The sequence below is a fragment of the Taudactylus pleione genome, unplaced genomic scaffold (genome assembly GCF_031769625.1).
Source record: "Taudactylus pleione unplaced genomic scaffold, aTauple2 ptg001005l, whole genome shotgun sequence".
Taxonomy (NCBI): Eukaryota; Metazoa; Chordata; class Amphibia; order Anura; family Myobatrachidae; genus Taudactylus; species Taudactylus pleione.
The window spans coordinates 1,486,770-1,511,524 of record NW_028285406.1 but is presented as its reverse complement, the minus strand read 5'-3'; the positions used below and the strand labels follow the sequence as shown (position 1 = coordinate 1,511,524).

The 24,755-nt window shown below is 39.7% G+C and overlaps 2 pseudogenes; one reads left to right on the top strand and one right to left on the bottom strand.

The window, feature by feature from the left end:
- LOC148454334 (uncharacterized) overlaps positions 1 to 24,755 on the top strand; it is a 207,515-nt pseudogene that overhangs the window by 114,561 nt on the left and 68,199 nt on the right.
- LOC148454335 (uncharacterized) overlaps positions 23,907 to 24,755 on the bottom strand; it is a 29,683-nt pseudogene continuing 28,834 nt past the window's right edge.

Genomic DNA, 24,755 nt, shown 5'->3' with positions numbered 1-24,755 from the left:
ATATATATATATTATACAGTGTGTGTGCATGTGTAGAAATATTTACTGTGGAGAGACCTGTATGTTTGTGTCCTGATGACGGTCCCTAGGTGGATTGAAACGACAACTCTAATGTTTTAATCAAGATAAGTAATAAAGATGTGATTTTATTCTACTACCTTACTTGGTGAGTGCCCTCCTTCTCCGCTAAACACTCTCTCTCTCTCTCTCTCTCTCTCTGTATATATAGTCAGCACCAGCAACTCCATTTTCTCTCCCACCAAATACCAGTGGCACCTGCATGTCCAATCATGGGAGCAACACCGGGTGTCAGGACAAGGCGCCGTGTGTCCTGGAGCCCTTCTCCAGGCACAAGCATCTGCAATAATGTAGGCAGTGGGGCAGCTCACTTCCAGATCTTCTACAATATCCCAGGTGACATAGAGGATGTATGGAGAAGAAAGGTATGTGTGCTGTTGCTGCTGGTAGTAAAGTTCAATTACCAGGCACCCACAGCAGCATTGTCCCCTATCCTTCTGCACAGTGTTTAAATCCTGAGAGAGCAACTATAAGAGCTGCAGGTAGGTGCTGAATATGGTACCCTCTTAAAGTGCTGACCCGGGAGTTGCAGCACTCCAGGGACCTAGTTGCTGGTGCAGTCACCTATGGGAACATGAATTTTTGCAGGAGTAAGCAGGTTTTAAGCACATTGCACAGTGTCAGTGTCACCATCCTGCTACATGTGCAACATTCAGTACTGACATATAGCACCCTGCAGGACAACTTCATAGCAACTTTATGCTTCTCCACCCTGTTCTGCAGGATCATGGGAATCAGTAGTGGGTCTTACAAACCCCATGTCTCTATCTCCTGATTTATATGCATGAGCTGGTGCCAAGCCTGGCGATACAACCCTGATATTACATAATAATATGATAAATCTTAAATCATGTTGTTTTTATTGGCTGTACATATATATATATATATATATATATATAAAATAACAAACACAAAATGGCATGCCCCCCCAAATGAGCAACCAGCCCTAGGATTTTAGTAACCCAGTGCTGATTGTGCAAAATATGGAGGACAAATGACATAGGGGTCCCCCAATTTAAGCACAATCTGCACCAGGCTAATCAGAACCAGTCTTGGTTCAGATTATGGGGGACAAATGATGAAGGTGTCCCATGTATTCATGGGCTCTGAGCTGGTCCTGGTTCTGGAAATACAGGGAAAAATTTATTGTAGGGTTCTCCAGTATTTTCCAGAACCAGCACCAGACTTTTTCTTGTGGAAGTTTGATGCCACAGCAAGGGGAGCTTTTTTACCAGGCCCCCCAGCTGAAGCATCAACCCTGACTGCTAGTCAGCCCAGAATGAGGATCCCTGGGAAGCTTGGGACCCCCCCTAATATAGAAGTCCCCCTATTCAGGGTACCAAAGGACTAGGCTCCCCTTCCCCACATGCTGGTACATGGAGAACCACAAGTACCAGCATGTGGGGCATTATGGGCCCACTGGTACCTGTAGTTCTGCAGCAAAGTAAATAATAAAATAAGCACACAACACACACCATACAATGTAAAAGTTTATTAAACACACATGCACACACATGTACACATACTCACCTATGTATCCCTAGAAAGTTACAGTTTTTACAATATTACCTCAAGAATCTGCCATTGTAGAGAAAGGAAGTTTTAACTTGTTGTGCTGGGGGAGGTAGCTGGCATTAGAGGTGGCTGAGACCAAAGGGGGAAAAAGCAGGTGGAGATGGCAGCTGTTCCACCATTAGTGGTCAACGCAGGGTGAGTGGCATGGTGTAGGACCCTGGGGAGAAATCCTGCATCAGATGCAATCTTGTGAAGCCTGCATCTGTGTGTAAAATATTGTATCATAAAATAAAATGGCATGGTCCCACCACAAAAGAGCAACAAGCACTGGAATTTTAGTGACCCAGTGCTGGTTGTACAAAATACAGAGGACAAATGACGTAGGGGTCCTCTGTTTTAAGTACAACCAGCTCCAAGCTAAGCCGAACCAGTCCTGGTTGCCAGAATATGGGGAGCAAATGATGTAGGTATCCCCTGTATTCAATGCAACCAGCACTGGGCTCTTATCCGGTCCTCGAAATACAGGGAAAAAATGAGTAGGGTCTACCTGTATTTTCCAGAACCAGCACTGTACTTTTTCTAGCAGGGAGCTGATGCCACAGCCAGGGGAGTCCTTTCACCGGGGCCCCCAAGCCTAGGCTGGGAATCTCTTGAGAGCTGGGGTCCCACCCAAAAAAGGAGTCACCCTCTCCAGGGCACCCCAGGCTTAGGCTGATAGCCCAAGGCTATCCCTAGCACCCCTGGGGCAGTGGGTGCTGGGTTGATAGTATACTGTGTTGTAAAAAAAATTGTTTAATATTATCTTTTGCAGTAGAACTACAGGTCCCAGCAAGCCTCCCCCACATGCTGGTACCTGGAGAACCACAAGTACCAGCAAGTTGGGCATTAATAGCCCGCTGGTACTTATAGTACTTCTGTTAAAGAAATATTTAAAATAAAACAACAGACACCATTTGTATTATTGTTTAGTTATGCTTCACCTTCACCTGGGGGCGGCATCCTTAAAGCTGTTTTTCAAAACTGCCGCCTGCCCCAGGACTTCAAAGGCGACTTCACCTGGAAGGCGCTGCTTTTCATCACTGCATTACCGTTGATGGACTAGCTTGACATTGCCTCATGCTGGCTTTTTATATGCCAGTTCAGGGGGCAGGGCTATGTTGTCATGAGCTGTGATTGGCTTGTGGTGGCCATCTTTAAATTTTAAAAATGGTACCAATGTGCCATTTTTGAAATGTGCATCATGGTACTTAATTTTGAAGTCAACGGTGAGAACTGCTCATTAGCTTAAAGGTGGAAGGCTCGCCTCTATCAGCCAATCAGCACTCAGTGGTGGGGTTTCCATAGTGAAATCCCACCACTAAGCTCTCATTCATCTAGTACTGTCCTTGTAGAACAGTACTAATGTAAGAGGGTCTGCATTGATCAATTTTTGTTTTGCCAAGCCAAGGAATGCCTGATTTGGACCAAAGAGGACCAATCAATGCATAGGAGATGGTGACTGTGGATATTTTTTTACAAGTACCCTATGGATAAACTACTGGAGAAGGGGACCAATAGCTACAGGGAAACAAAGGTGAGAATGTGTACATGTGTGTGCACGTATATTTAATAAACTTTTACTTTGTATGGTGTGTGTCCTGTATTTATTTTAATATTTTTTTTGCTGTAGAAGTACAGGTACCAGTGGGCCTGTAATGCCCTGCATGTTGGTACTTATGGCTCTCCAAGTATGAGCATGTGGTGGAGGGTAGGCTTACTGGAAGCTGTAATTACACAGCAAAATACAATATTGAACTTCTATTTTGTACAACACATTTACACTATCAACCCAGCACCCACTTCCTAGGCTTGGAGTGCCTTGGAGAGGGGGACCTCTTTATTAGGGGGGTCTCCAGCTCCCCAGGGATCCCCAGTCTTGGCTGACTAGTGGTCAGGGTTGATGATTTGGCTGGGGGGCCCAGTGAAAGGGCTCCCCTGGCTGTGGCATCAGCCACCCACTTGAAAAAATCCACTGCTGTTTCTGAAAAAACATGGGATCCTACTAATTTTTTTCCCTGTATTTACAGAACCAAGACTGGATTAGAGCCAAGTGCTGTTTGCTCTGAATACGGGGGACCCCTATGTTGTTTGGCCCCCGTATTCTGGCAACCAGATCTGGTTTTGATTAGCCTGGTGCTGGTTGTGCTTAATACGGGGGACCCCTATGTCATTTTTCCTCCATATTTTGCACAATCAGCACTGGGTCACTAAAAGCCCGGTGCTGGTTGCTCTTTTGGGAGGAGCATGTCATTTTGTTTTTGTTTTTTTAAACACAGAGGCAGGTTTCACAAACCTGCATCTGCTGTTGATGCTGGCTACCCCCCCAGGCCCGACTACCTGCAGCTCATCCCACCTTAGCTGCTAACAGCCACACCGCTGCCACAGCTGCCTGCTTTCTTCCCCCTGGGTCTTAGCCACTGCGAAGGCCCGCTACCTCCCCCAGGGTCCTGGCAACAGCAAACTCTGGCTATCTTCCCACTGTTCATGGCCCCCATGACTATGTGCAGAGCAGCTATCTTTGTGCACCCAAATGAAGCCACAGTGAGTACACCTGCTGTAAAGTACAACTAAGGCTCCACAACAAGTTAAAACTTCCTATCTCTACAAAGGCAGATTCTAGAGGTAATAGTTTAAAACTGTAATGTTCTAATTTACCTGAACCCCAAAAGTGCTTATTTTGAACAACAGCTACCAAATAAAACAAACCCCAAATTTAAGTTTGCCCCCTAACCTGAGTTATGCCTTCCCAAAATCCCCAATAGAGAACAGCAGAAAAGTTGTCCCAACTGAGAATGCCAGAGAAAACTGACAGATGGAGCTTGAGATTACTCCCTAATCTCTTTAGTTTTTTGCCCTGAAATTTGGGATGCAGCACCGAATGACATTTCTACCCGCCCTTGCCAAATTTCAGCTCGGTGCCTCTTATAGCTTTTGATATGTAGCCATTTAAGCACCTTTATCACCATGCCCCCCTCCAAAATTCTCTATGGAGATTTCCATTTTTTTAGATTCAGCCTTAATATAAGGGCACAACTGTGCCATTATAATATATATATTTATATATATATATATATATGCATTATTTGTATTGTGAATAATATTATGTGATCACGTCCTTTTCTTTTGATACCACACCGCTGTTTCAATGTGCGCAGTCCTTTTATTGACATTGCACTTTATAATTATATATATTGTATATATATATATATATATATATATATATATATATGTAAGTAAAAAACAGAGAGAGGGCACTCAATGAGACTTATGCAGCAGATGTAAATAAATTAGGTCAAACCAGAAATGCTGTCAATGTTTCAGCAACTTAATGCTTTTATCAAGACATACCTATAATAAAAAACAGTGCAATATATAGCAGATAACTCACCCATGTGCTGTCACCTCTATGATCCTGCCTTTTTCCCAATTTCTAAGGGTGGTGAGAATTTGCAGTGATCCTGATGATGTTAGATTTCAAATTCACAAAATGATGTTAAAATTCATGTCGAGGGGTTACCACCGCACCTCTCTTATCAAGGCTAGAGACCGTGCACTGACGGTTAGCCATAATGATGCACTGGTACCCGTTTCACCAAAAAAATTAGAGAATGTAGAAGCCATTTTGGAATAAGAATCCATTTTGTATGCCATGTATGCATGGAGGGTGGGTGCACAGGACAGGATGGAGTTAATTCATTCTACAGACCCTGTTATATGTGCACAGAAAAGCATATGTACATATATGGAAAGGTATGCGATTCCAATGTTTAAACAGAGCTATAGTCTCACTGCAGATAATGAATACCAGATGTGTTAGACGGAACTTATAAATGTGGGCTGTTTTGTTAAAATAAAGCAGAGAGATGGAGATGCTTGTGGTGCATACAGTTGTGTCCCATGTCTTCTTCTCTACACACATGATTATATGTAGCCTTTAGCAAACAAGACTCTGATGGTGACCAATAAAGGACTAGTTCACTGGGCATAGCTAGTGAGGAGATTTCACAACATGGAGATTCCCACTGAGATCGTGCTCTGGGGACAGAGTTGCCAGGACAATATCCCGGGTGAGTAAACACAAATGTTCTGGTCTCCTGGTAGCTGTGTCCCCATTGCAGTTGATGTTCTGTCCTGCTAGAATCAATCCTTGGGTAATTATTGGTCACCCTAAAGGTGTTGTTATTTAAACATGTTATAATCTGCTGTTATATATTCAGTGAATGATAGGTAAATGTTTAAAGTCTTGTTTGTATGTTTGTTATGTAACAAACCTGTCCTAATTGTGTTTTTAGAGTAACTTTGATTTTGTCACTGATTTAACTTTAGAAGAGGGCCCCACACAGTGATTTGTTATGAAATAAAAGAATGACATGAAATTCCATTAGATTTAGAAAGGTACATCAGAGAAGGATTGGATACATTTACAGAAATGTGTTTTCATGTATTAGTGTATGAAAGAACAGAAAGGGAGAGAGACCCTGTCAGGCAGTGTGTTCAGAAATAGGAGGAACATTACATCCATTCAATAGTGTTAATAACTGAGGCAGGAAAAGTCAGTGCATGGATGTGCCTATAGATAAACATTTGATGATATTATTCTTGTGCATGAGAATAATAATCACAGGGCCATTTGGTCTGATACTTGAGTCATAAGGGACTTTGACTCAGCTATACGAGGGACTGTTATAGCATTGGAAAATGGCGATAGTAAGCCGGTGCCTGAGAGTTATGACATTCAGGTGATAAAGAAGCTTTATGGGAATCATAAAGCAGGATATTTGATGAATGTTTAAAATGACTGACACCCCAAATACTGACTTGTTTAAACATCACAAAATGAGATGTGATTTATGTAATAAATATAACCTAGATGACATACTGAAAGTTCTGATTGAGAAATGTAATAAACGTGAATAAGAGTATAGAAATGACCCCCAGATGCCCACTTATTTAATTATCACTGCAGAGGAATGTTGCGTTTTATATAACTAGTGTTTTGTTTGTTTTGTGTTTCTTTTCTTCTCAAAATGTATATTTCATTTGTATTGTGAAGGCATGCTGTGATAGAGGTGCTTTGCTGATGACAATGGAATGCAGGATGTCACAGAAAATGGGTGCCGTGCTGTAACTGAATGTTTGCTTGTGAATGAAATGGGCCCATGTGTATGTGATAAAAGAGAGTTGAGTGAACTTGAGAAAGTAGAGTTGTGTGGAACAATTGTGTTGATCAGATGTGACGTGTGTAAATGATTGTGTGTAGTGAAGGTGTACTAGGGAATTGTGGAGAAGTTGTGCAGGAATTGAAAGGGTTAATGTGATAGTGTGAGTGAATTGACATTTTTTCATTGGAAAAAGGATTGATGTTGAATGCATTAGTAACAAAATGCTTTGTTTGATATTTTCTATATTTTTTCTGTAACTTGTGAGATTAAAAGATTGCAGAGCCATATTGTAATTCTAAAAGAAACAGTAATTATTTTTGATTGCTGCAGAAGGGATTAATAGTAGAAGTGATGTAAAATTTCCCTAACAAAATGTTTTATCAGTTCATGATTTCTTTAAACTGTTGAATGATGTATGATTACAGATCTAAGAATATAGGTAGAATAGGGGCTGTTTAGATATGACTGGACTGAATTAATTACAAGCAGCCCAGGAATGCATATTGCCAATACAGTTGCGCAGGTCAAGTAAGCTTTAAATGTAAAGAGAAGAAAATCAATTAATCCACTCCAGATGTTCCAAGTTCTGGAGTGTAAGGGAATGTGGTAATATACCCGTTATAGAAGAGAAATTATCCTCAGTTGTAGAATATCATGAGAAACTGTTAAAATAGACACAGATAAAGGGATTCACGGATTGATAGGTACTATCACCCTTGGAAATGTCAGGATGTTGAAACTAATTTTGCTTACAGGCATGCAACTAGAATTACACTGACACTACTTAAAACATGCCAGACGTTTTTTTGTATGCTTCTAACTGATTTGGTTAAGATACTCAGATCAATATTAAAGTTTAGGATTGAGTAAGATAAACAGAAACAATTTTTTTGGTTCAAAGCTCCAACCCAACCTAACCAAAAGGGTGTGTCTGTACCCCAAGGGGGGGAGGGAAAAAGACATACAAAAAGTGCCTGTACTAAAGATATTTAAACAATTGAGAGGATTTTTAGGTCTTATTGTATATTGTATTATTATTATTATTATTATTATTATTATCCTTTATTTATATGGCGCCACAAGGGTTCCGCAGCGCCTTACAAAGTACATAAACAAATGAGCACACAAGACAACAGTTATTAACAGTACAGACAATGCAGGACAAGTACACGATTTATAAACAATGCTGCATAACACCTAAATAAGCAGCAGGGTGTCAGTAAGCAATTTTAGGTGCCATTTTAAATGAAAGTAAAAGTAAGGCAAGAAGACGCACGTGAGGAAAGAGGGCCCTGCTCGCGAGAGCTTACATTCTGAGGGGAGGGTCAGACAAACAGGGTGTGACACAGATGGGCTAGATAGTGAGGAAGGAGCATGGAGTAGTGGGTTAGGATGAGTGTTGGAAAGCATTGAGGAAGAAATGGGTCTTGAGGGCCCATTTGAAGATTAAGAGCCAGGAAGCCAAGTGGTGGAGGAATTTTGCAGGAGCAGTGGTGTCAGAGGGGTAAATCAAGGGTTTGGTGATGGCAAGGAGAATCAAGGCATTGCAGATGAAGTGCTCATGAACGGGGACCAGTTTATTATAGACAAAACTGGCTGTCCAGAGGGAACAGGAGAGAGGGACAGAGTTAAGAGGTGAGAGAAGAATGAAATGATTAGGGTTGATGTAGTGTGGAGGTGATATTGATATAGAGCAGGGGGATAAGGAGTGTGGGGTTATGTGGCTGGCTTCTGAATGAGGAAGGATGACAGCAGGTGGTGGGTAAGGTGGAGGTTCAGTGTGGTGTGGGGGGGAAAGGATAGGTAACTTTGAGAAAAGAGAGGGTGCAGGGTTTAGTGGTGGTGCAGCAGGACCATGGTGGAAAAGAAGTGAACAATACTGGAGTTGTGGGAGATGCAGTGGAGAGACTGATATGTGATGAAGAGAGACAGAGGAGGGGAAGGAGGGGGAGAATGTAGAGGGGACTATGGATGGAGAAAAGAGGTGAAAACTGGTGGTAGAGGAGAAAATAATGTAGCAGCTGAGTGAGGGAGGAGTAGAAGAAAAGAGACATCGTGTAGATGAGGCAGTTGGGGGGGGGAAAAGTCAGTGGTAGTAATGCGTGTGAGATGAGGGAGCAGTACAGGTCACAGGTCAAAATCAGATAAAAGGAAGAACAGTGCTGGGAGATGTAAAGGCACAACTACAATAGTATATTATAACCAAAAAAGGAGTATAGAGCTGTTAAAGTAGCAAGATTTGAGAATTAGTATAAAGTATGAATATTTATATATATATATATATTTAAAAAAAAAAGGTATAGGTGTGAAACAATGGTAGACACTACAGTGGTATAAAGATAAACTGACAGTGGTATTGGAATGATTTAAACAATGCAGAGAAGAAACGCAAACATAGTATTAAATGTTCAGTAAGCAGGTAGTTGCTTGCAATGCTGAAGCAGGGTGTTGGCAAAAGGTGTGTCCAGGTTATAATGGAAGCTGGTTGCTGAGTAACAGGGTTTCCAGAAGCTCAGAAGATCTTTTGTTTTTTTTCAAGTTATAGAGAGTTCTTTTAAAATGTCGTCCTCCTGTCTTCCTCCTGCTTAACTCCTGATTAACTCTTTAACTTATGCTGTACATGTAGTCCCACTTAGAAAAAAAAACACTTTGATATAAAACCTAGCAGCCTTGTTCAAGCCTAAAGCCTTGTGACCTACTGATTATATAGTTAAGCATAACATGTGAAGTCACTGATTACACCCACCCTCAATACCCTCACCCACACCAGATACAAGTCATAAAAGTCTAATTCAAACAAGCAGAGCCAAAACAGCATCCCATGAAGCTAGTAGATAAGATCTGACTATATAATTAAATTTAAAGTTATTCTGGAGTTTACAGATATTAATTAAAGACAGTATACCTAGCAAGTTAGAGAATTCCAGACAGCATTGGTTTTTCTATAATAGATGCCTGGTGCAAATATATGATTACCTAGCAAGTTAGAGAATTCCAGACAGCATTGGTTTTTCTATAATAGATGCCTGGTGCAAATATATGATTACCTAGCAAGTTAGAGAATTCCAGACAGCATTGGTTTTTCTATAATAGATGCCTGGTGCAAATATATGATTACCTAGCAAGTTAGAGCATTCCAGACAGCATTGGTTTTTCTATAATAGATGCCTGGTGCAAATATATGATTACCTAGCAAGTTAGAGCATTCCAGACAGCATTGGTTTTTCTATAATAGATGCCTGGTACAAATATATGCTTACCTAGCAAGTTAGAGAATTCCAGACAGCATTGGTTTTTCTATAATAGATGCCTGGTGCAAATATATGATTACCTAGCAAGTTAGAGAATTCCAGACAGCATTGGTTTTTCTATAATAGATGCCTGGTGCAAATATATCATTACCTAGCAAGTTAGAGAATTCCAGACAGCATTGGTTTTTCTATAATAGATGCCTGGTGCTAATATATGATTACCTAGCAAGTTAGAGAATTCCAGACAGCATTGGTTATTCTATAATAGATGCCTGGTGCAAATATATGATTACCTAGCAAGTTAGAGAATTCCAGACAGCATTGGTTTTTCTATAATAGATGCCTGGTGCAAATATATGATTACCTAGCAAGTTAGAGCATTCCAGACAGCATTGGTTTTTCTATAATAGATGCCTGGTGCAAATATATGATTACCTAGCAAGTTAGAGAATTCCAGACAGCATTGGTTTTTCTATAATAGATGCCTGGTGCAAATATATGATTACCTAGCAAGTTAGAGAATTCCAGACAGCATTGGTTTTTCTATAATAGATGCCTGGTGCAAATATATGATTACCTAGCAAGTTAGAGCATTCCAGACAGCATTGGTTTTTCTATAATAGATGCCTGGTGCAAATATATGATTACCTAGCAAGTTAGAGCATTCCAGACAGCATTGGTTTTTCTATAATAGATGCCTGGTGCAAATATATGATTACCTAGCAAGTTAGAGAATTCCAGACAGCAATGGTTTTTCTATAATAAATGCCTGGTGCAAATATATGATTACCTGCAATGAAAGAATGGAAAAATCCATCAAATCATCATCCCTCACTGATCGCAGAGGATATAGCTAGTTGGAACTCCTGACTAACTCTTTAAGTTATGCTGTACATGTAGTCCCACTTAGAAAAAAACCCACTTTGATATAAAACCTAGCAGCCTTGTTGTATTGTACTTAAAAGTTGATAGACAGCAGGAATTTAAAAGTACTGTAACTTAGTTCTTGTGTTAGCTCTGCTATATTACAGCAATTAGTTAAGATTGAATCCAGATGTCACTTTGTTTCTCATGTATTCAAGAGGAGGGAGGAAATGTACTGTGGGGGATGATGCTGGCATATGAGAGAAGATCCAGCAGCACAGCATATGCAAATTGGAAGGGTCTGAGCCTGCACATCCCTAATGCAAATACTATATGTAGTTCAGCTAGCAACCACAGGGGAAAAGTGAGACACAGGAAGATGAAAATTATGATTACTTTTTTTTATTTTTCATCTTTCTTTAATGATAATGATTGTTTTGAATTAATGAAATCTTTTTCGATAAGTTATGTTATTGTAAATTTTAGATAGATTATACATAGTTTGTATTAGATTTTTTGTTTGCTGCTTTTCAAATGCCGGCAAATTTAGTTTTAAGTAAGGTCAAAAGCACATATCAGAGAACATACCCCAGAAGAGTTACTGCTCCAGCAAACCAAGTTGGCCAAACAGGCTACAGTAATATACCTACCTGATATTTTGATATTGGCGACCAGAAACAGCAGAAACTTTGAACCTGATTTTGGTAAAAGTTGCAGTTACAGGTTCCTCAGAAGTATAACTTGGAAATGACTATGTGCATGACTTCGGGTGATGGATGGATGGTTGAGCACCATCTCTGTCTGCCACGTGCACTAATCTCAGTCTGAGCCCAAATACTTCATGGAAGCACTCATGAGTTTAGAGATGCTATGGTAAAAATAGCCAAGAAGCACTGGATAGCCCCAGGCTTCAGTTAGGCTGCATAAGAAAGAAAGGAGTATCTCACAGATGTTATTCCTTCCAGAAATGAAAGATTAATTTTATACAGTTGGTTAAGTGTTGGGTATGTTCTGTGCTCAGACCTATTGTCAAATTGACTATGGTCTTGCAAGGTAGCAAACACAATAGAAACAATAGAAACAATAGGAACAATAGGAAAAAAGGAAAATAAATGACAGAAGTAATTCGTACATGTAAAGTACTTGAGGTAATAGAGAGTGACAAAGGTACACATTTCATTAAAAACATTTTTAGAATGTATCTTGGAGAATCTGAGAATAAATAGAACCCAAAGCAATGAGAGTGTAAAGACTGAATTATACCGTCAAATTGAACTATGAAAAGTTTGTTAGAATGTTTATTTTTTAATATGGTTGATAGTCAAGAACTTTCCCAGTGTTAAACGTAGGATGATAGCTTATGGAATACTATTTAGTAAAACTGTTAGAACAAGATGTGATTTCCTACAAGTGTTACAATATGAGCATAGTAACTTGATTCAATATGTGATGCATATATAATAGAAACTAACCAAAGTCAACCACCAGGTGTTTTCTTATGTTCTAGATCCCAATTCAATTGCAGCACCTACAAACTGCAACCAGGTTATTGGGTCGTGATAAAGAAGCATCTAAGGAAAAGTCCTAGGACCCAGTTACAAGGTCCTTATCAAGTTCTCCTAACTACTCCGATGGCTGTAAAGGTGGCAAAAAAAGAAAATTTGGATTCGCCTCACACTGCAAGATCATTACATAAGGGGAGTTGGAGTAATTTGAAGTTATGAATTTATATATGTTACTAGGCCCTAAGCCAGACAAAGGCTTGTGAGGATGTGCTGTATACTATGGTTCGTTCTTGTTATAGTTTTGTTTCTAGTTTTATCAATATCCAGACCTAGTATAAAGAATGGTCACATTATAGAAGCTTTAGCCAGACTATTTAATACTGTTATAGATGAAATATTTGATGTGTTTGAAATAATTACTAATGAATTGAAATTCCAGGTGAAGGTTTTGGGACAGTTTAGGCTGATCCTTGAGTATCTCACAGCTACACAGGGAAGTATGTGTAAAATAGTGAGACCTGTTTGCTGTAATTATATAGCTGATAATTTATCTGACCCAATATATGAACACTTAGAGAAAGTTAAGAAATTGAATGACCAGTTTAGGAAGATACATAATGATCCAGAGTATAATATTGATAGTAATGGATAGTTTACATGGTTGAATATGTCAAGTTGGTTCAAGGGAACAGAAGAATAGTTTTCAGGTATTTTCATGTTAATAGCTAAAGGATTGAAATTACTAGTCATCTACATGATTGTCAGGCTAGATATATGACTAATAAGGAAAATACTTACACTTGATTACTGTTCTAGGTTTAAAGCATCTAAAGAAATGTCAAAGACAACTATGATCCTGCTACATGGACATACCCAGAACTTTTGTGCAATTTGAAAGACAAGAGAACCATTGCTTTGCAGAGACTTATGTGAACAATGTATGGAAATAATTGCAGGCTTTTACAAGAATACGGATGAAAAGAAGATACAGGACTATAGGAACTGAGGGACTCATCGCCTATGTGGTCTTGAATGGGCACTGCCCCATGCAGCTACCTCGTTAGGAGGGATAACTTGTTGTGTGAAGTAGGGACCAGCTACATAGGGGGTGGGCTATGGCTAGGTAAGCAAGATAGACAATAGTATGTAAAATTTGAATCGAAAGGGGGGAATATGTAGAAGCCATTTTGGAATAAGAATCCATTTTGTATGCCATGTATGCATGGAGGGTGGGTGCACAGGTCAGGATGGAGTTAATTCATTGTACAGACCCTGTTATATGTGCACAGAAAAGCATATGTACATATATGGTAAGGTATGCGATTCCAATGTTTAAACAGAGCTATAGTCTCACTGCAGATAATGAATACCAGATGTGTTAGACGGAACTTATAAATGTGGGCTGTTCTGTTAAAATAAAGCAGGTAGATGGAGATGCTTGTGGTGCATACAGTTGTGTCCCGTGTCTTCTTCTCTACACACATGAACATATGTAGCCTTTAGAAAACAAGACTCAGAGGATGACCAATAAGGGACTCATTCACTGGCCATAGCTAGTGAGCAGATTTGACAAGATCAACTTAGTTTGAACACAAATGTATACGGATGATAGCAAACCCCTTATGCAAATGGCTAAGGCTATGTGGCCAATAGTAGTCACTGATAAACAGATCCCATCAGTGATGGGATGCTCTATCCTGCCGTCCTTCAAATGGGGGAGAAACATTAGAGATAGGGTGGTACATAATGACAGTCATTTTTCAATAGACCAATCACTTCCTTACTCGCAAGCCAGGCAATTGTAGATGCACGGGTTGCACGACGTGCAGCTTTTTAGAAACAGGTGACAAATTCACCCATCCTAGATCAGGCAAAGTTTTTCAAATTAAGCATCCACTGACTTGCTCGAGCAAATTTGTAATTTATTACATTAAGTGCCCTTGCAGTTTGCTATATATAGGGAAGACGACACGCCAGTTAAAATAACGTATGGCGTTACATCGTTCCAACATTAGGGCAGCACTGGATGGCAAGAGCTGTGACCAGCCTGTCGCACGCCACTTTCTACAGTTTAAACACAATTTGTCGAGCATTAGATATAAAATGATCGATTGGGTGCCCCCTAGTATTAGGGGTGGAGATAGAGGCCACATTCTGTTACAGAAAGAGGCAAAATGGATCCATATTTTGCAGACTGTACAGCCTTTGGGTCTGAATGAAAATCTATCTCTGACATGTTTTTTGTAATTATGCTGTTTACTTTAAATGATGCTATTACTGTATTTTACAATTTTGGCTATCTTCCATTATGCTTTAGCATGCGTGTAACATTGTATATATGCAGCTGGGGGATGACTATCTATAGACACTTCACCCCTGTGTACTGTCTGCTCTATATTGTTTATAGCTATGTTACAGCAGCACTATTGCAGTGATTGTTCATCGCATAGTTAATCCTGTGAGTCAGTTTCCCTTCTCTGTTGTCAGGTTGCTATGGTGATGGCACTGGGTGTTTTCTGACCACGCCCCCAGGCCCTCTCAGATGACGTCATCAGCTTGAGCCACAGCTAGGGATCGTGGAGGTGACAGCACATGGGTGAGTTATCTGTTATATATTGCACTGTTTTTTATTATAGGTATGTCTTGATAAAAGCATTAAGTTGCTGAAACGTTGACAGCATTTCTGGTTTGACCTAATTTATTTACATCTGCTGCATAAGTCCCATTGAGTGCCCTCTCTCTGTTTTTTACTTATTTAACCCATGGTTGACTGTGGCACCAGGGCTGTTGATATTTTATAGGAGAGTGCCGGACTATTATTCTTACATATATACATATATGTACATATATTATATTTTATTGGACCATCTTCACTTCTTCACTTCTACTGCATTTGGCCACCCTCCCCCTGCACCATCACTGCTCCAGTCTAGCTGAACCATTTCAAATCTCCTCATTTGGCAGTGCACCCAGTGTCAATTATTTGTATGTTTATTTATATGTATATATATATATATATATATATATATATTTATATATATATATATCCCATGTCTTGGCACTCAACTGGACTTAAAAAAAACACAGCTCCACAAGGATTTGCACATAGTGGTTTGGGAAACCCTGTTTTCTCTTTAGGCTGCAGTTATAGGGTAACCTCTGGTCCTGCCTATACCTATTTATTTTATATGCTGTTATGGGATACAGGCAACCAGTGGCTTAGTTGCACCATTTTACAATATAATGCAGAGTACTCATAATACAGTAGAAGGAAGGTACAGTAAGACAGCAATAGGAAGGTATGAGGAAAAGGAGGGATAAGAGAGATCAGAGAGGAGACCTGTAGGCTGATGCAAAGCAGCATGTAAAGGTTCCTGTTGAAATATCAAGAACACAAATCACATAGGGCCAATTTAATTAGATGTGAGGTTTGTGAACTACCATTACAAAAGCATGTAATCTCTATCAACTGCCCCACAACACCCCCCTCACAGCCCAATTTCACCCTGGACTCTTGGATTTATCTAAGCAGACCTGAGTGCATGCAAACAAAATCCATGAGTCTTGTGTTACTGTGAGTGTGGCACATACAGTCAGGTGCATAAATATTGGGACATTGACAGAATTTTCATATTTTGGCCTCTATTCACCACCACAATGGCTTTGAAATGAAACAAAAAATATGTGCTTTAACTGCAGACTTTCAGATTTAATTTGAGGGTAATTACATCCAAATCAGGTGAACGGTGTAGGAATTACAATGGACAGGTGAGGTCTATTCCCTCATTATTTCATTATCAATTAAGCAGGTAAAAGGTCTGGAGTTGATCCTAGGTGTGACATTTGCATTTGGAATCAGTTGCTGTCGACTCTTAATATGAGATCCAAAGAGCTGTCACTATCAGTGAAGCAAGCCATCATTAGGCTGAAAAATCAAAACAAACCCACCAGAGAGATAGCAAAAACATTAGGTGTGGCCAAATCAACTGTTTGGAACATTCTTAAAAAAGAAAGAACGCACCGGAGAGCTCAGCAACACTAAAAGACCCAAAAGACCACGGAAAACAACTGTGGTGGATGACAGAAGAATTATTTCCCTGGTGAAGAAAAACCCCTTCACAACAGTTGGCCAAATCAAGAACACTCTCCAGGAGGTAGAAGTATATGTGTCAAAGTCAACAATCAAGAGAAGACTTCACAAGAGTGAATATAGAGGTTTCACCACAAGATGTAAAAACAGGAAGACCAGATTAGAGTTTGCCAAACAACATCTAAAAAAGCCATTACAGTTCTGGAACAACATCCTATGGACAGATGAGACAAAGATCAACTTGTACCAGAGTGATGGGAAGAGAAGAGTATGGAGAAGGAAAGGAACTGCTCATGATCCAAAACATGCCACCTCATCAGTGAAGCATGGTGGTGGTAGTGTCATGGCATGGGCATGTATGGCTGCCAATGGAACTGGTTCCCTTGTATTTATTGATAATGTGACTGCTGACAAAAGCAGCAGAATGAATTCTGAAATGTTTCGGGCAATATTATATGCTCATATTCAGTCAAATGCTTCAGAACTCATTGGATGGCGCTTCACAGTGCAGATGGACAATAACCCAAAGCATACTGCAAAAGCAACCAAGGAGTTTTTTAAGGCTAAAAAGTGGAATGTTATGCAATGGCCAAGTCAATCCCCTGACCTGAATCTGATTGAGCATGCATTTCACTTGATGAAGACAAAACTGAAGGGAAAATGCCCCAAGAACAAACAGGAACTGAAGACATTTGCAGTAGAGGCCTGGCAGAGCATCACCAGGGATGAAACCCAGCATCTGGTGATGTCTATGCGTTCCAGACTTCAGGCTATAATTGCCTGCAATGGATTTGCAACAAAGTATTAAAAAGTGAAAGTTAGATTTAGGATTGTTTAGATTGTCCCATTACTTTTGACCCGTTAAAAAGTTTGAGGCACATATAGAAACCGTTGTAATTCCTACACCGTTCACCTGATTTGGATGTAATTACCCTCAAATTAAATCTGAAAGTCTGCAGTTAAAGCAGATCTTGTTTGTTTCATTTCAAAGCCATTGTGGTGGTGAATAGAGGCCAAAATAAGAAAATTCTGTCAATGTCCCAATATTTATGCACCTGACTGTAGCTGCGCTTACTCATGGAAGAGAGAGTCACATGTAATTGTATTGACCACAGAGTAGAAATCCCAGTGCTGAGAGGAGCTGCTTGAAATCTTTACTGGTTAAAATGTTCTTTCCTCAACTAGTCCCAGCCCCTGCATGAGCAGAGCAGCTGTATATTATAGAGATCAGCTGCATCATCATCACTTGTACCAGCCCCAATGATTTTTCTATCACATTTTTAAACCTATTTGTCACTTACCTTACTATATTTTATATTTCACTGATATTTTTTTATTTGGATAATCTTCCGTATATGAAAATTCAATAAGTTATATATTAAACCAGTGCAGTACACCAGGGGTTCTCAACCTATTTTGCTCTGGGACCCCATCTGACAAAACATTTTTTTACAGGACCCCAGAAAGTTATTGCCAAACAATGCACCTATATATTTATAAGTAGCAGACTTTTTTGAAGATATTGTAATTTTTCACACCAGGCATAATGAAATATGGAGAGAACATGACACTTTTCTGTTTTCTAATAATTATTTATTTTGAATGATCAGGCAATTATACATGAAGAAAAAACATCAAGGCTGTAAGATAAAGAGATCAATGCAGACAAAATAATTATAAAATAGCATGGTGTGTCTATGTGTAACAACATGACACTTTTCAAAAACTAGAACATATTTATATAATAATAAAAAAATATATGTTTTAGTTAATGAGATAGGTGAACTTGTAGTGTTGAACACAAATCCTTGAAATAGGGCTTTTTGTGACTGAGATAAAGGCAGATGTCATCTTTAACAGCAAGACGGGATCTGTAAGTATTTTTCAGTAAAGTCAAAGCTGAAAATCCAGCTTCACAAAGGTAAGTAGACATGAAGGGCATCAGCACCTACAGAGCAGCAGATGAAAGCTCTGGGAATTCCTGTTGAACCGATATCCAGAAGTTTGCAAGTGGTTGTTCAGAGTATCTCAGCTTCAATGTCTCGTAGAAGAGGTCAATTAATTTTTCATCCAGTGAAAGTGGCAAACAAACACTTGCAGTTGCTTTAGCACTGAATGGATTCCTAATCCACCCTTCTGCTTTTCCATCCTTCTAAGGAAAGTACTGATGAAATTGCTGGTTAAGGCTCTCGAAATGGCTGATGTTTTGGAAGATCATTGTCATGCAAAAAGTCATCCAACAAAGGAAATGTTTCACAATTGCCACTTTCCACATGAGTGAACCACAAGGACAGCTCCTAGATCCAACTTTCAACCTGTCAGTGGATGAAAAAACTGTCATTTTTTATCCTTGGAGGGAGGTATTTAGTGCATTTAACCATAGAAAAATGTCTGCTAGGTAAGCTAGCATAGCAAGCCACTTGACATCTAAAACATTTTCAGCCAGCAGAGAATCTCTGTCTGAAAGAAAAAAATTTACTTCATCCCTAAGCTCAAACAAATGGATGACCACCTTTCCCATGTGATAACCAGTGTACTTCTGTATGATAAGGTAACTGATGGTGCTCAGCTCCCATCTCCTCACACAAAACTCTAAACAGACTTGTTGAACTGCTCTTAGTGAAAATGACTGTGTGTACAGCTTCATCAAGAACTTGTTTTAGAGCAGGTGGCATTTTTGTTTTTGCAACTAGGGCTTGTTTATGTATAATGCAGTGAGTCCAGGCTGCTTCTGGTGCAACAGCTTGCACTCTGGTCACTAACCCGCTGTTGTTTCCAGTCATTGCCCGAGCACGATCACTGCAAATTCCAATACAGTGCAGCCATTCCATACCAGAACTAGTGACAAAAGCATCCAAAAGTGAAAAAAAGTTGTTCCCTGTTGTTGTTGTTGTTGTTGTTGTTGTTGTTGTTGGCTGGCAGAACAGAAATTCCTCATGTAGTTTTTCATCATTCTAAAATTTTATGTAGGTCAGCATCTGAGCAGCCCCCAACACATCTGTCATTTCATCAATCTGAATGGCAAAAAAAGCACTTTGCTTAATTTTGGTGGTAATTTGCTCTGTCACGTCTATTTCCATGCTGTGAATGTGCCCAGCAATAGTGTCATTAGAAAGGGGGATCAAATCAAGCTGAGTAGCAGCACTTTGCCCAAGCATAATAGAAACCATTTCTTTGGCACAAAGTAGAAATTTTTTTTTTCCAAAGTTCTGTGATTTAACCATTTTGGCTATCCAGTATGACACCACAAATGAGGCCTCAAGTGATTTCTTATTGACTGTAGCTGCTGTTTTAAGTACAGTTTTTTGGCTGTGTAGTTCCCTTAATTTACTTTTAAAATAATCAAGCGGTTTGATTTGCAGAGAACTGTGTTTAGTCTGTAGGTGTATGATCATTTTGGATGATTTTAAGCTCTATTTAGCAAGAACTTCACCACACACCATACACTGTGGACATGGTGCTTCCTCCAAGCCAGCCCAAGTAAAACCATATTCCAAATATTTTGGATCATATTTCTGGTTTCTTGCCTTTGTATTACTACTTGAATCATCACTGGCATCATATATTTTGCTGCTACTGGCAACCAACTCGCCACCATTGCTCTGCTTTCTCTTTTGAAGAAAATGGTCCATTTCACCCACTGATGTGCAACTGGCAAAGAAAAAACTGGATTTAATGCTCTTTATTTCACTGGCCTTTTTTTGTGTCACCTCATCCCCGCCCATCATCTTATAAGGAAGACGATGGGCATGGGGGGGATGACTTCACATCATATTCCTGATACATATATATATATATATATATATATATATATTATGTTTCCTTATACAAGGGTGGGTTAGTAAATAAGGTAACAACCTGTCATTGTATAAATTCATTCAACTCGTTCATATACATACAATCAATAATATGGCTTTGGTACAGATTATTTTTCCACATAGTCCCCATACTTGTCTAAGCATTTGTTCCAATTGTACCAATGCTTGTATCCCGGTATAGAAGAAATCAGTGTAAAATGCCTAAAACCAGGACATGACGGCTTAAAGAACTTCACCATTGGTTGCAAAGTGCCTTCCACCCAGGTGCTTATTCAATGGTCCATAGAGATGGAAATCACTTGGTGCAAGGTCAGGGCTTTAGGGAGAATGGTCCAGTACTTCTCAACGGCAGCATTGCTCATCTTTAACATCTGTCCTGCCATTATAAAAGGTAGTGCACCAAACCCATACCTGTTTCTGTGACATGACGTTATCACGGTGCACAAGTTGGAGATGAGTTTCAGCTTCTGATGTGACTTTTAGAGAAATCAGAAATCTAATCACACTATGCACCTTAATGTTTGACCATGTTCCTTCAGCCCTGCCATCTTGCAACTAATGTTGGAACAGTATGATTGATATCAGGAGCAGTCTAATGGATATAAAGGGAAACAGTGGCCTACCTGCTCTGGCCTGGTGGTAAATTAGAATGAATTAGTGAACATAACACATGTAAGAGGTCTTGTTACCTAACTTATTGTACCACCCTTCTGTAGTTTTATGGCATACAAATATATAAGAAGGATAATGGGCAAAGGGGGGTGAGGCATAAAATGTATGTGTACATCACCCCCCATTGCCCATCATCTTCAATATATTTATTTATGTCCATTATATTTCTTATATAATGGCATACATATATCTAAGAAGGATGATGGACAAGAAGGGGGTAATACACACATACAGTTTATGCTTCATAATCCCCCTCCTATTTTATGCCATTATGGGGTACATGGATTAACTGACAATATGGGGAAGAAGTGGTTGCCCTATCACCTTAGCAGGGACAGCACTGTCCCTTGCAGTGGGGGCTGGCAGCTCCGGGGGCTGCACATGGGATCACAGAATGCTTTCAAGATCCTGCACATACCCATTGGAGCCAGCCAGGAGTGAGACACAGTCTATCAGCTCTAGGCTGCTGTGCTGTGTACTCAGGAAAGAAACACTGGAGGGGGGAGTTTTCACGCCACCACTCCAGGAGATGAGATGTTCTTGCATCTCATCATTAGTGCTTCCTGATTAACATCGGTAATGAGGCAAAACAGGAAGAGTTATAGCAGTACGATCTGTGCTGCTATAATATATCTGCAATTATACTCCTTATATATTTTTAAGACCATCATATTTCTTATATGCTTGTATGCCATAAAAATATATAAGAAAGATGATGGGCATCAAAATTTTTAAAATTATAGGCATGGAGGTAAGGGGGTGATGTTTATAAAATGTATGCACATTACCCCTCCTTGCCCATCATCTTCCTTAGATATTTTTATGGAATAAAAATATGTAAGAAAGATGTTGGTCATTAAACAAATAAAGGGAAAATGGACAATGGGGGTAATATGTAGACATTTTATACACATCACCTTACTTAAAATTATGACCATAGTTCTCCATTTTATTTAATATAAAATAAATGTTCTTGTTTTTTAATACTTAAAGCTGCCACTAGCTGGGGCAGCAGAGAACCAGTTCTTGTCCTACTACTACAGTAACACAGACTGTACTAAGGCTCCTTTACTGGGACTGAGACGGGGTGACATCATGACGCTCGGACATCATGACATTTGGATGTCGTGATGTCACATGCATGAAAATCACAGTGTAGGTTGGTAGGAGGAGCCAGCGGGGGACTTCTGGTGCAAACACTGCTGCGGATCATCATAGGAGTGGGTGCCAAGGACTCAGGACTGTTCCGGGGTATTAAACTTAGGAGAGTTGTGACCCCATGCTTAGATGGTCCATGACCAACAGTTTGAGAAACGCTGCACTAAACCAAGAAAAATCTCTCTTGTTTGTTGTATACTATTGTATTAGTTGTTATTATTAGCACCACCAAGTCCGCCTATGCCAGCCTGACACACCTGTATCTTTTTCTGTGCTGGCCCAAGGCATGTGCACTTGCAGAAGGGGTGTGACCTTATGCTCATAAAGTGACGCTCCCAGTTGTATGACATTATGGGGGCATGACAGTGTGTTATACCCCCATTCACATCACACTGGGGTCTTGCACAGCCTCTCTGGGAACAGAACACATAGGGGGAGGGGCCCTAGATTGCACACCCTAAGCAAAATGTGAGGTGGAACCTGCTAAGACTTGTAGTACTGCAAGCAGAAACAGACAAATGCAAGTGCACACTCTAACATGCTGAACCTAATAATAATAATACTGCTAAATTGCATAAGTGGATCTTGGCTTAATAATGGCCAAAATTATGGGGCTGCCCACCGCGTCCAGGTGACCTCTATGAGGCAGGTCCCTAATACTCCTACGGAACAAATACAGGGCACGGGACCCCCCAGGCCAACCCAGCAGAACCAACCCATGGCATCACAATAGAATGAGATTTGAAGTGAGGGTTAAAGAATAATTAAGACAGCCTATGTGTTAAGTCCTACATAAGTAGAAGGTTATAAAAAATGGTGTATAAAGTGCTACAAATATAAAAAACAAAATAAATAAGTGAAATAAGTGACGCCATGAAGCAGTCCAGCCAGACCAGCCCAGAGAGCCCCACACCCCAATACCAGTCCCAAAACTAACATACAGCATATATATACATATATATATATATATATATATATATATATATTAGGTCTTACCCTCAGTGTAACTCATTAGATGTGCAGTCTGGAGTGCAAGGACTCCTTGCTAATTAAAAACAAGCTATGGGGTGCTTTTGCTTTGTTGGCCTGGGGGGTCCTGTGCCTTGTATTTGTTCCATAGGAGGAGTGTTAGGGTCATGCCTGATAGAGGTCACCTGGAATTGGGGGGCAAGCACATAATTATGGCCATTATTATACCAAGAACCTCTTATGAAATTTAGCAGTATTATTATTCTTAGGTTCAGCAAGGTAGAGTGTGCATTTGCATTTGTCTGTTTCTGCTTGCAGCTCTCTGGGAACAGTGTGGATGACATGAGCATTCACACATCTATCATTGCTGCTTGGTGACACCATCTGAGGGCATGACAGCTAAACATCAGAGCAGCTCTGCTATTGTTGTGTCACCCCCTCAGATGGTGTCACCTGGCGCACCCCCTAGTGATACCACTGGCACCGCTTTATGCCAATATAGTAAAAAATTATTTTTCAAATAAATAATAATTTCAGACAATTTTGGGGGTGTAACCATACACATTGTTTATTACATTACACTGGTGAAGAGGATAAGATGTAGATAATTCTCTTATCCAGTATTTAACAGGACTGATTGACACATTCAGAAAACAAATATGTTCTCACTTGTATATATGTTGTAGTGATGCAATTTAACTTACTTAAGAAATAAATTATACATTCAGGGCTTTGGAGTGTCTCCTCATGTGATTAATAAGTGATTTTTTACTACTAAAACAGAATCAACATTCACAACATTTACATGGTTTCTCTCCTATGTGACTCCTCTGATATATAACAAGTTTTCACTTTTGGGGAAAATATTTGCTGCATTCAGAGCATGTAAATGGTTTCTCTCCAGTGTGACTCCTCTGATGTTTAACAAGATCTGACGAATTGGAAAAACACTTGCTACATTCAGAACATGTAAATGGTTTCTCTCCTGTGTGTCTCCTCTGATGTATAACAAGATGTGACTTACGGGAAAAACATTGGCTGCATTCAGAACATGTCATCAGTTTCTCTCCTGTGTGAATCCTCTGATGTAAAACAAGATGTTTCTTATGGGAAAAACATGCTGCATTCACAGCATGTAAATGGTTTCTCTCCTGTGTGACTCCTCTGATGTGTGATAAGATGTGATTTATATGTAAAGCATTTGTCACACTCAGAGCACAGATTTGGTTTCTCTCCTGTGAGACTCATCATGTGTTTGATGAACAACAAATTAACTGTAAAAGGTTTCTCCTATTCAGAAAATGAGAATAGATGTTGGGAATCCTTTAGAGGTGTAAGAAGAAATAGTGTCTTTAGTTGGCTTGATCAGAGAACAATGTTCCTTTACCACTATGTTTTTTAATAGTCTTTGTGAGAATTGTGCTCTTTATTTGTCCTGCAAGAAAACAAGATTATGTTTAAAATCATGAATGTTACTCAAATAAAACGACTTTTTTCAGTAATAGTGTAATAATATATGTAGAACATGATATATATTTAAATAAACTAAAAACATGACATAGCTATTTACTAACACCCTGCACTGACCATAGATGGGTAACACATGCTACCGATACTGTCACACCTACTGTCAG